The sequence below is a fragment of the Entelurus aequoreus genome, linkage group LG01 (assembly GCF_033978785.1).
Source record: "Entelurus aequoreus isolate RoL-2023_Sb linkage group LG01, RoL_Eaeq_v1.1, whole genome shotgun sequence".
NCBI classification, from domain to species: Eukaryota; Metazoa; Chordata; class Actinopteri; order Syngnathiformes; family Syngnathidae; genus Entelurus; species Entelurus aequoreus.
In genome coordinates this window covers 96291181-96305358 of record NC_084731.1, presented here as the reverse complement: position 1 = coordinate 96305358, position 14178 = coordinate 96291181, and the positions used below count along the sequence as shown (strand labels likewise).

The 14178-nt window shown below is 37.7% G+C and overlaps 1 long non-coding RNA gene across 1 annotated transcript; it reads left to right on the top strand.

Annotated features, from left to right (window-relative positions):
• Positions 1–3016: 3016 nt before the first annotated feature.
• LOC133645569 (uncharacterized) lies at positions 3017–5003 on the top strand. The gene is made up of 4 exons (XR_009825140.1): positions 3017–3051; positions 3122–3157; positions 4814–4864; positions 4957–5003. It is a non-coding gene; the product is annotated as an uncharacterized LOC133645569 (long non-coding RNA).
• Positions 5004–14178: the final 9175 nt, after the last annotated feature.

Genomic DNA, 14178 nt, shown 5'->3' with positions numbered 1-14178 from the left:
AACCCAAAAATGTACACTACCGTTCAAAAGTTTGGGGTCACATTGAAATGTCCTTATTTTTGAAGGAAAAGCACTGTACTTTTCAATGAAGATAACTTTAAACTAGTCTTAACTTTAAAGAAATACACTCTATACCAGGGGTCTCAAACTCAATTTACCTGGGGGCCACTGGATGCAGAAACTGGGTGAGGCTGGGCCGCAAGAAAATATTTCTTAAAAAAATCTAACATGCACTTTTTAATGAATTCACCTTCTTTGAATGGCTATCCCGCCCTAGCAACATACTTGCCAATCCTCCCGATTTTACCGGGAGACTCCCGAATTTCAGTGCCCCTCCCGACAATCTCCCGGGGCAACCATTCTCCCGAATTTGTCCCGATTTTCACTCGGACAACAATATTAAGGGCGTGCTGTGATAGCACTGCCTTTAACGTCCTCTACAACCTGTCGTCGCGTCCGCTTTTTCACCATACAAACAGCGTGCCGGCCCAGTCACATGTTGTATGAGGCTTCTGCAGACACACGTAAGTGACTGCAAGACATACTTGATCAACACCCATACAGGTCACACTGAGGGTGGCCGTATTAACAACTTTATCACTGTTACAAATATGCGCCACACTGTGAAACCACACCAAACAAGAATGACAAACACATTTCGGGAGAACATCCACACCGTAAGACAACATAAACACAACAGAACAAATACCCAGAACACCTTGCAGCCCTAACTCTTCCGGGCTACAATATACACCCCCGCTACCACCAAACCCCGCCCCCCTCAACACCGCCCACCTCAACCGACGCACGGAGGGGGGTGTAGCCCGAAAGAGTTAGGGCTGCATGGGATTCTGGGTATTTGTTCTGTTGTGTTTATTTTGTGTTACGGTGCGGATATTCTCCCGAAATGTGTTTGTCATTCTTGTTTGGTGTGGGTTCACAGTGTGGAACATATTTGTAACAGTGTTAAACTTGTTTATTCGGTCACCCTCAGTGTGACCTGTGTGGCTGTTGATCAAGTATGTCTTGCAGTCACTTACGTGTGTGTACAGAAGCCAAATACAACATATGACTGGCCTGGCATGCTGTTTGTACAGGTTGTAGAGGGCGCTAAAGGCAGTGCCATCACGGCACGCCCTTAATATTGTTGTTTGGGTGAAAATCGGCAGACATTCAAGAGAATGGTTGCCCTGAAATTCGGGAGTCTCCTGGAAAAATCGGGAGGGTTGGCAAGTATGACGCTGTCAAGCGCCATTCATATAAAACTCGCGGGCCGCACTAACATTAAATTTTCATATTAAGGTGCGGGCCGCAAAATAACGTCTCGCGGGCCACAATTGGCCCGCGGGCCGCGTGTCTGAGACCCCTGCTCTATACATTGCTGATGTGGTAAATGACTATTCTAGCTGCAAATGTCTGGTTTTTGGTGCAATATCTACATAGGTGTATAGAGGCCCATTTCCAGAAACTATCACTCCAGTGTTCTAATGGTACAATGTGTTTGCTCATTGGCTCAGAAGTAGGGATGTCCAATAATATCGGCAGGTCGGCCGATAAATGCGTTAAAATGTAATATCGGAAATTATCGGTATCGGTTTTTTATTATCTGTATCGTTTTTTTTTGTTTTGTTTTTTTTGTTTTGTTTTTTTTATTAAATCAACATAAAAAACACAAGATACACTTACAATTAGTGCACCAACCCAAAAAACCTCCCTCCCCCATTTCTTTCTGTTATCAATATTCTGGTTCCTACATTATATATCAATCAATCAATCAATGTTAATTTATATAGTCCTAAATCACAAGTGTCTCAAAGGGCTGTATCAATATATATCAATACAGTCTGCAAGGGATACAGTCCGTAAGCACACATGATTGTGCGTGCTGCTGCTCCACTAATAGTACTAACCTTTAACAGTTAATTTTACTCATTTTCATTCATTACTAGTTTCTATGTAACTGTTTTTATGTTGTTTTACTTTCTTTTTTATTCAAGAAAATGTTTTTAATTTAGTTATCTTTTTTTTTTTTTTTTTTTTTTAAAGTACCTTATCTTCACCATACCTGGTTGTCCAAATTAGGCATAATAATGTGTTAATTCCACGACTGCATACATCGGTTGATATCGGTATCGGTTGATATCGGTATCGGTAATTAAAGAGTTGGACAATATCGGAATATCGGATATCGGCAAAAAGCCATTATCGGACATCCCTACTCAGAAGGCTAATTGATGATTAGAAAACCCTTGTGCGATCATGTTCACACATCTGAAAACAGTTTAGCTCGTCACAGAAGCTACAAAACTGACCTTCCTTTGAGCAGGTTGAGTTTCTGGAGCATCACATTTGTGGGGTCAATTAAACGCTCAAAATGGCCAGAAAAAGAGAACTTTCATCTGAAACTCGACAGTCTATTCTTGTTCTTAGAAATGAAGGCTATTCCACAAAATTGTTTGGGTGACCCCAAACTTTTGAACGGTAGTATATATTTTGTTGTTTTCTTACTGCACCGAAAATGAACCGAACCGTGACCTCTAAACCGAGGTGCGTACCGAACCGACATTTTTGTGTACCGTTACACCCCTCAATATTTACATGAACAAACATTTTAATGCCATGAGTGAATAACACTTGCATGTGCATAAATATGATCAAGGGTTTTGAAGTGCTCTGCTCAAGGGCAACACACTCATGGGTACAGTCGAGTGGTCACTGAAGGGGGAACCCCTCTTTAGTTGTCTCTCTCTGAGTAGTCTGTACATTAACAGGATAGTATTCACCCCTCTGTAGGTGTACAGCTCAGGTACGCATTAAGGTACTTTATTCAACAGTCTCGCTTGTCACTCAAAGAGTCGGCCTTTAATTTGATCCTCATCCAATATTTGCTTATTATCATTTATATACTGAGTTGGTAATTTGTTTACAACCCTGGGATCGTTCCAATGTCCCGAGTTTGTTTGCACAAGCCTGAATAAAAAGCCGTACATTCCCAGCGTTATTACATTCGTTTTGACGAGATGTTGCCTGCAAAGCTGACAGTCCTTGCCTGTAAGTATTCCATTAAATCTACACTTGAAATTGTTGTAGTTGTTTTTTAACTGATGTTCTATTTCGATAGTACTGGCGGCGGTTTGGTGCTGCACATCAGAACCAGGTAACCTTCTTTTTTTCGTTTTTATATGAAAATATTTTTCAAGCTCTGGGGTCGTACTTATCAAGCTTCTTAGAGTGCCATTTTACACTTAAGTCCTGAGAATTTGCGAAATGTAGTCCTACTCTCAAACTTAAGAATAAAAGCTTTTTATCAACGTTCTTAAGTCTAAGAATCACTCCTACTCTCCACGATATTTAAGAGACCTTCAGAGGTGTCTTAAGTGGTTAGGAGTTGCCAGCAGGGGATGGCACTGAGGCGAGAGAGACGTGCGCGAACGTTCAGGGAACGGAACAATGTTTTGGTTTTTTTGATGACGAGCAGCTGATCAAACGGTATCGTTTAGACAGAGCGGATATTATTTTTGTCACAGATTTAATACTTTTCGATTCCTTGTTGATTTCTGCATGTGTCTGCAGTGGGCTAGTATATATAGAGCCACCCAAACCAGTTTCTAATTAGTTGCCTAATTAATGAATTGGAAAGAAAATGTTATGACAGTAGCGTATGTGTGTGGCCGTGAGGTGAGTGACGTCAGTGAGTGTGTGGGCGATAGAAGAGAGGGAGCGGTAGCGTGAGTGCCGGCGGGGACTAGTTTGTTTTGTATTATTTTGTAGTTTATTGTCAAAATATACACTCACATTGTCCACTTAAATATTTCCAAGATATTTCTTTATTCTTAGACAACGGATCCCCTTCCGTGATTGGTCATTTCTATGGACACAGAAATGACGTCACCTAAAATTCCGTTTACGGCACATAGTAATGTCGTAATTCAGCTCTGAGTGTGACACTTACGATTCAGTCCTACACTTCGCTGAAAGTGTGAGTAAGACGCTTGATAACTAACTTTTAAGTGCAGCTTTCAGCGAATAATTTATTTACTCTTAAGTCAACTCTTAGCAGACTTCTTAGGAGTAATTCTAAGAAGCTTGATAAGTACGGCCCCTGAGCTCTAGTATTTGGAACTATTTTAATAAAATATAGGGATGTTCGATAATGGCTTTTTGCCGATATCCGATATTGTCCAACTCTTTAATTACCGATACCGATATCAACCGATACCGATATCAACCGATATATGCAGTCGTGGAATTATCACATTATTATGCCTAATTTGGACAACCAGGTATGGTGAAGATAAGGTACTTTTTAAAAAAATTAGTAAAATAAGATAAATAAATTAAAAACATTTTCTTGAATAAAAAAGAAAGTACAACAATATAAAAACAGTTACATAGAAACTAGTAATGAATGAAAATGAGTAAAATTAACTGTTAAAGGTTAGTACTATTAGTGGAGCAGCAGCACGCACAATCATGTGTGCTTACGGACTGTATCCCTTGCAGACTGTATTGATATATATTGATATATAATGTAGGAACCAGAATATTAATAACAGAAAGAAACAACCCTTTTGTGTGAATGAGTGTAAATGGGGGAGGGAGGTTTTTTTTGGGTTGGTGCACTAATTGTAAGTGTATCTTGTGTTTTTTATGTGGATTTAATTAAAAATAAAAAAAAAATAAAAAAACGATACTGATAATAAAAAAAAACGATACCGATAATTTCCGATATTATATTTTCACGCATATATCGACATCTCTAATAAAATACAGTAAACGAGTGATAACTGTGTTGTGTGTTCCGACTATTCAGATATCCTCTATAGTGTCGCATGTCCGGATACAAACGTTATACTGCAATGCCGTAAGTATTCCAACTTCACTCCCACAAGCCTCGTTTGCTCCATGTTGTCCTGCATTGCACCGACCTTCCATCGTGCTTCATGCTTTGTACAGCCCAACGTCATGTGATCACGGTGGAAGAAATACGCTACGGTAAAGCCAACGCGGTCGACTGTGCCGCATCAACCCAGGCCGCCGCAGTCTTCAGCCCTGACCAGGAATGCATCCATCCAGCCTTTAAGGCCTGGGTCCAGTTCATGTAAGACCCTCATTGAAATACATTTTACTGTATAGACCTTTAGAGCCACATGTGGCAAAAAAGGGAGATATGTTGTATATATATGTATGTGCTGCGGTTGCTTTAAGAACGTTGCGACAGCTGCCGTAAAGGAGGTGCGTTGCTAGCCTGGTTGCTATGTTTCCGGTTGGTCGTAAAAGTGTTGGTCATGAGTTTGTACCCTGCTCAAATCTCTCAGTAAAGTTATTCATTGGATTATACCTTTTTGTTTTGAACTTTATTACACCTTGGAGCGCTTTTCCCCGTCCATTGTTTTCCTGCTTTCGCTATCTGCGCCTAATGACTGAGCTACGTGACGTCATTTCTTGTGATGTCCCACGGAGCATTTCTGGTCGAATAAAGAATCAACTCTTTTTCTTTACTATAGTGGTCTCGATAACGGGTACCGGTTCTCAAAAAGGGATTCGAGTCCGAGGACTCGGTTCTTTTCTTATCAAACAACTGGGAAAACCGGTTTCGAGTATCATCCCTACCTACAAATGAGCAATATTTTGCACTATTACACAATTTAATAAATCAGAAACTGATGACATAGTGCTGTATTTTACTTCTTAACTCTTTTTTTCAACCAAAAATGCTTTGCGCTGATTAGGGGGTACTTGAATTTTTTTTTAAATTCAACAGGGGGTACATCACTGAAAAAAGGTTGAGAACCACTGACTTAGATGAATAGAAAAATTGTAACAGACACGCTCTAAAATCAAAAATTCAAAAAAATGTACGTTGTTTTACAAATATAACCAACGAGGGGTTCAAACTCCATGTTCTTCCATTTCCACTTCCCGTAGATGCAAAAATCACATGTCCAAATACTTGTATTTACACTTGCTCTCTTCCAGTGCAACCACATTTTTAAAAAATCCAAATGTTTTCCAACATTTCAGCTGTGACGGCCAGGAGCGCTGCCGCCTGCCAAAGCCAGACGCAAACATGTTTATATGCGACATGCATGACAACTTTGTCCAGGTCGACTATTCCTGCAGGGAACAAAGACCTGGTGAGCTTTCTATCCAACCTAAACACAACGTGGTGACAAATAAACATACATACATACATACACATGCACGTATACACGTACATACTCGCTTCAGCACGTGCATATTCCTACATACACACTTACATGCGTAAATATGCACATCCACATCACCTGTCGTAAAACACAGCACACCACTATGCTTGATTTATCATTATCATAACACTGTATAATGTAATATATTCATCTCATCTTCTTTAGTTGTTTTTTTATTTCCTTCTTTCTCTTGTAATCTACTTATTTAATACATGTATTGCTATATTGATAGTAATGGTGATTACAGCGCTAAATACTAGTATTATTTGTGAATATTGTTATTACTATTAATAATACTTTAGTTAGAGTGTAATTAATGATCATTGTCAGTACTGTATTATAATTATTATTACTACTACTAATATTATTGTGATTATTATTAGGTTACTTTACTGATTTGTTTTTTATGAATACTGGTACCATATTTGTATATACTAGACCTGGGCAAATTAAGCCAGGGGTGTCCAAAGTGCGGCCCGGGGGCCATTTGCGGCCCGCAGGTAATTTTTTAACGGCCCCACGGCACGTTCTAAAAATACGATGAAAAAAAACATTAAAAGTGGTATAAAAGAGCAAACAGGTGAAATGTAACAAGAAAATGTTGCATTATTTACTCTAATAACACAAAGCTGCCATGCAGGCTGTTTCTTTCTTTAAAAAAATAATAATGAATCAAAATCAATGTCATTATGAATTATTGGCCCATTCAAGGCTCCAATTACTTCACATTAAATATTCCACTTTGAGATATTTTGGGGGGAAAATGTTGCATATTTTTTGGTTGCCATTTAAAAAACAAAGTTTTTTAAAGAAGGGCCTAAAACGAACAAACAAAAAACATAAACGACAATAAAACGTATAATTGACGGATAGATCTGGGGCCGTACTTATCAAGCTTCTTAGAGTGCCATTTTACACTTAAGTCCTGAGAATTTGCGAAATTTAGTCCTACTCTCAAACTTAAGAATACAAGCTTTTTATCAACGTTCTTAAGTCTAAGAATCACTCCTACTCTCCACGATATTTAAGAGACCTTCAGAGGTGTCTTAAGTGGTTAGGAGTTGCCAGCAGGGGATGGCACTGAGGCGAGAGAGACGTGCGCGAACATTCAGGGAGCGGAACGATGTCCTGGATTTGTTTGATGACGAGCAGCTGATCAAACGGTATCGTTTAGACAGAGCGGGTATTATTTTTGTCACAGATTTAATACTTTTCGATTCCATGTTGATTTCTGCATGTGGCTGCAGTGGGCTAGTATATATAGAGCCACCCACACCAGTTTCAAATGAGATGCCTAATTAATGAATTGGAAAGAAAATGTTATGACAGTAGCGTATGTGTGTGGCCGTGAGGTGAGTGACGTCAGTGAGTGTGTGGGCGATAGAAGAGAGGGAGCGGTAGCGTGAGTGCCGGCGGGGACTAGTTTGTTTTGTATTATTTTGTACTTTATTGTCAAAATATACACTCCCATTGTCCACTTAAATATTTCCAAGATATTTCTTTATTCTTAGACAACGGATTCCCTTCCGTGATTGGTCATTTCTATGGACACAGAAATTACGTCACCTAAAATTGCGTTTACGGCACATAGTAATGTCGTAATTCAGCTCTGAGTGTGACACTTAAGATTCAGTCCTACACTTCGCTGAAAGTGTGAGTAAGACGCTTGATAACTAACTTTTAAGTGCAGCTTTCAGCAAATAATTTATTTACTCTTAAGTCAACTCTTAGCAGACTTCTTAGGAGTAATTCTAAGAAGCTTGATAAGTACGGCCCCTGAAGTTGATCTTGAGACTATTGTGGTAAAAGTTTAAAAAAAAAAGGTTGGATTTATTTTTTTAAACTTTACTGAGCAGTACCCTTTTGGATCCCCAATAATTTTAGTGGGACTTTTTTTTTTTTTTTTTAAGTGTCATTGCTCAAAAAAATAATGAATTAAAATCAATGTTGTTATGAGTTATTGACCTTTTTAAGACTCCAATTATTATATAATCCACTTAAAAATTGTATTGGGGAAAAATATTGCATATTTTGTGTTTTTTTCCATTAAAAAACAGGGTTTTCCTTGACAAAAATGGCATACAACTTAAATCTTTAAAAGCGTTATATTAACAGATAGACCTAATGTTGATCTAGAGATTTAAACCTTGAATAATAATAATAATAATAATAATACTAAATAATGACACATTTGTAATATTTTTTTTGACCAAAACCTTTTGGGGTCCCCGGGATCAAGTCTGAGTGGAGGCCTAAATGTATCTTTTTTATACATATATTGTATTGGTTTTTAAAATAAAAAATATCAAAATGGGCCCCGCTTGCTTGGATTTTTCAGTGGAAAAAGTTTGGACACCCCTGCGTTAAGCTTTTCAATCCGGCCCGCCGGACATTCCCCAAAAATTATTTTAGAAATTTAAGATGTAAACTGTAGCTGCCATTATGATTTTTACAACAAAGTTCTAAAGCTTAGTGACATATGAGATACACCAGATTGTAGGTGGGGCTTGCGTTCATATTTCTTTGTGTTTGTTGCATTTTTGTTGCATTGTTTCGCTTGGTTGTAAAATATGTCTATAGAGAGGGGCTGTTGTCAGGTTCAAACACTTATGACATCTATTAAACAAGACAAGAGGCAAAGAATTAAACAGAGACAGAATTCAATTTGGACTCAATCTTAAGGAGAGTCGTCTGTACACTGTACGCTTGCACAGTATCTCAGCACGCTCTGCCAAAAGATTGCACGCCTCCTTCTTTTGTTTTGGACCCTCCCCGACCACATGGCCACCTTTGTTTCCAAAGGACAAGGGTCGCAAAAAGTTCACAGAAAAGGTCGTAAACAATTCACAGGAAAGGTCAGTTCAAAAAGAGTTCGTAAAATAGTTCAAAAAGAGTTCCATAAAATAGTTCAAAAAGAGTTCGTAAAATACTTCAAAAAAGAGGTCGTCTGGAAATTGGGCAGATCCTGTCACCGCTCCGCTCTGAAGTCCTTGGGCCAGAACAACATCCTTCTGTTGATTACCATACATGAAAGAACACAGGAACACCTTCATCTTGCTTACCCCCCTACACAGTGGAGGTTTACGAGCCTTACTTTTGGTAGGTTTCAAAGACAGCTTTTGTCTTCTGGTCAGGAACTCAATGTAATACAAAGTTTTTGTGATAATTTAGAAATAATTATTCTAACAGGTGTGACGTTCATATGTTGTCAATATTCAGTGTTTTATCGTTCATAGTTAATATTGTAAATCCCACATTCTTTATTTTCATGTACATTCTGGATGTACCATTTAGTAAAAAAACATTTTTAAATTCCATTCTGTTTTTGAAGACGGTCTGTCATAACGTTTTTAGCATTCAATCAGACATTATTGTGAGGTTTTGTATTAGTGTTCCTAAAAATAGATATACCGGCCCCCGAGCACATTTTTTTCTCTAAATGTGGCCCCCTGAGGCAAAATAATTGCTGGTTGGGGGAGGCGTGGTTGGGGACGTGGTTATTTACAGCTAGAATTCACCAACTCGAGTATTTCATATATATTTCATATATATATGTATGAAATACTTGACTTTCAGTTAATTCTAGCTATATATATATATATATATATATATATATATATATATATATATATATATATATATATATATATATATATATATATATATATATATATATATATACCTGTATATATATATATATATATATATATATATATATATATATATATATATATATATATATATATATATATATATATATATATATATATATACCTGTATATATATATATATATATATATATATATATATATATATATATATATATATATATATATATATATATATATATATATATATATATATATATATATATATATATATTTATTTATTTATTTATTTATTTTATTTACATAAAAGAAATACTTGAATTTCAGTGTTCCGGTGGCTATCCATTAGATGGCAGTATTGTCCTGTTTAACTTCTCCGTTCATGATGAGTATATCATTTCGGCCACTGTGTTCAATGGAGAGGTCTGTTCTACATATTTACAGGCAACATACACCTTCCCCTTCGAACTGTCCTGGATGAACTGAAATTCTTGTTTCCATTCGTTTGAATTCGTTAGGCAAGCTGTTTATATTGTGGGAAAGCGGACGTGAGAACAGGCTGTCCCCACTCAGTCTCAGGTCCGCATTGAGCTGGAGGGGGCGTGGCCTCCAGCTCCGGCTGAATACCGGGAGTTTGTCGGGAGAAAATCTCTGCCGGGAGGTTGTCGGGAGAGGCGCTGAATACCGGGAGGGTTGGCAAGTATGACATAATGATATGCGCTCGGCATTACATTTCTTGAAACCAGCAAACTAATTTATTGTTCTTAATGGAAAGGCAACAAGGCAAGCGCTTGTTACTCTCGGGGTCTCCTAGCCGCTCAGGCAAATCATATGGTCTAAAAATGCATTTTTCCATCGACAACATGACATTATCGCACCAAGTGCGTGCTCTTTCAGTCAATTAGTGCGCATATATACAGCCCGGCCCCCGGCCCAAAAAATTGTAATTCTAATTTTGAAGAATTCATCTGAATGTGCAAGAACTATTTCTGTTGAAAATTGTTAGAAATGTCACATGTTAAATGTTTAAGTATTAACTGTCAGTTTACTGTACTGTGCCAACTGTACTACTATATGAGTACGTGTTTTCTATTGTTTCATTGAAAATAAAACAGCAAAGTCCATTTGGCTGTCATCTGTTTTAGTTATGAGACACAATTGTGTCAAAGTCATGATTTTTTATTTCATGCTTGAAATAAGAAATGATTACTTTAAAAAAGTAGTTTTATACTTGTGAGTGTTGATGACACAGCTTTGCAACAGTTGATATTTTAGTTTCAAGCATGTTTTACTCAATATAGGTCATCAAATCTCAGCAACAAGCTGTAATATCTTACTGAGATCATCTAGGACCAAAACACTTAAAACAAGTAAAACACTCTAACATAAAATCTGCTTAGTGAGAAGAATGATCTTATCAGACAGAAAATAAGCAAATATCAGCCTTATTTGAGATATTTCATCTTACTTACATTTCAGTTTTTGCAGTGCAGGCCTGGTATATACTCTATCTGATGTTGTTCTCTTCTTGGTCAAATAAATCTGTACAGTAGATACGGGCATATTGATCAACAATATTATTTACCCATGTGGCTGGAGAGGACAAATACAAATAAAAACTTCAACACATCTTGTGTGATTTTCTTACATGACTCTGAATCTGATTTTACATTGTGCTTTGACAGGTGTGCGCCCCCTGGTTGCCTGTGAAGGACATACAGCACAGCTCTCCTGCGGTAAGGATGCAGCTTTACCATTTTTGGTGATAATTCAACACGACGCAATGAGTAGTCATACACTATCAGCACACTAAGGGCCCGATCGACTAAAACTCCAATACCGCATGCTAAACAGCGTCTGCAAAGTATAATATCGTGTACAATATCAGTGGAGGTTTTTGCGGGGGATCTACTAAGACTGCGTGTGCAATTGCCGACAAGTACAAAAGTGGTGCAGACCGATCTATTTAAACAGGGATTTTGTGTGTACTGTCACCATGGAGACACTCATTTACTGCACATGTCCTCATTTTTCCTACCCGATGCTATGTTTTGAAACATGCAGCATACAGCTACAAACCCCGTTTCCATATGAGTTGGGAAATTGTGTTAGATGTAAATATAAACGGAATACAATGATTTGCAAATCTTTTTCAAGCCATATTCAGTTGAATGCACTACAAAGACAACATATTTGATGTTCAAACTCATAAACTTTATTTTTTTTTGCAAATAATAATGAACTTAGAATTTCATGGCTGCAACACGTGCCAAAGTAGTTGGGAAAGGGCATGTTCACCACTGTGTTACATGGCCTTTCCTTTTAACAACACTCAGTAAAGGTTTGGGAACTGAGGAGACACATTTTTGAAGCTTCTCAGGTGGAATTCTTTCCCATTCTTGCTTGATGTACAGCTTAAGTTGTTCAACAGTCCGGGGGTCTCCCTTCTGCTATTTTAGGCTTCATAATGCGCCACACATTTTCAATGCCTGGACTACAGGCAGGCCAGTCTAGTACCCGCACTCTTTTACTATGAAGCCACGTTGATGTAACACGTGGCTTGGCATTGTCTTGCTGAAATAAGCAGGGGCGTCCATGGTAACGTTGCTTGGATGGCAACATATGTTGCTCCAAACCTTTCAGCATTAATGGTGCCTTCACAGATGTGTAAGTTACCCATGTCTTGGGCACTAATACACCCCCGTACCATCACACATGCTGGCTTTTACACTTTGCGCCTACAACAATCCGGATGGTTCTTTTCCTCTTTGTCGAAACGTCCACAGTTTCCAAAAACAATTTGAAATGTGGACTCGTCAGACCACAGAACACTTTTCCACTTTGCATCAGTCCATCTTAGATGAGCTCAGGCCCAGCGAAGCCGACGGCGTTTCTGGGTGTTGTTGATAAACGGTTTTCGCCTTGCATAGGAGAGTTTTAACTTGCATTTACAGATGTAGCAACCAACTGTAGTTACTGACAGTGGGTTTCTGAAGTGTTCCTGAGCCCATGTGGTGATATCCTTTACACACTGGTGTCGCTTGTTGATGCAGTACAGCCTGAGGGATGGAAGGTCACGGGCTTAGCTGCTTACGTGCAGTGATTTCTCCACATTCTCTGAACCCTTTGATGATATTACGGAGCGTAGATGGTGAAATCCCTAAATTCCTTGCAATAGCTGGTTGAGAAAGGTTTTTCTTAAACTGTTCAACAATTTGCTCACGCATTTGTTGACAAAGTGGTGACCCTCGCCCCATCCTTGTTTGTGAATGACTGAGCATTTCATGGAATCTACTTTTATACCCAATCATGGCACCCACCTGTTCCCAATGTAACCTGCACACCTGTGGGATGTTCCAAATAAGTGTTTGATGAGCATTCCTCAACTTTATCAGTATTTATTGCCACCTTTCCCAACTTCTTTGTCACGTGTTGCTGCCATCAAATTCTAAAGTTAATGATTATTTGCAACAAAAAAAATGTTTATCAGTTTGAACATCAAATATGTTGTCTTTGTAGCATATTCAACTGAATATGGGCTGAAAATGTTTTGCAAATCATTGTATTCCGTTTATATTTACATCTAACACCATTTCCCAACTCATATGGAAACAGGGTTTTTACTACACATGTTCGTCTATCTTAGACATGCTGGGACGACTGCAAAAGGCCCGGACACAAAAGAAAAACATGATGCAAGAAGTTGGTTTTCTATTAGGAGATATGTTCATCTTAAAGAAACCCAAAACCAGCGAAGTTGGCGCGTTGTGGAAATGGTAAATAAAAACAGAATACAATGATTTGTAAATCCTTTTCAACTTATATTCAAGCATTGCTGCCAAGTTTGAGCGTGTTTTATTACACGCAAACCTTTAGTACGTCAAGTCCTTATGCTAGGTTCACACCAACGCCGCTTTGGTAAAGCGGCGTTAAAGCGTAACAAAGCCTGGTTAAAGACGATGACAAAGAAATAAAAGAAATGAAGATATAAAACATAATATAACGGGGGAAAAAAGAGAAATTGAAAAAATAAATGAATATAAATAATAAAAGAAATGCCTTTTATTATTGTCAACTAGCATAAGAAATGAAAGATAGATATTTATTAAGATGACAAAGAAATAAAAGAAATGAAGATATAAAACATAATATAACGGGGAAAAAAGAGAAATTGAAAAAATAAATGAATATAAAAAATAAAAGAAATGCCTTTTATTATTGTCAACTAGCATAAGAAATGAAAGATAGATATTTATTAAGATGACAAAGAAATAAAAGAAATGAAGATATAAAACATAATATAACGGGGAAAAAAAGAGAAATTGAAAAAATAAATGAATATAAAAAATAAAAGAAATGCC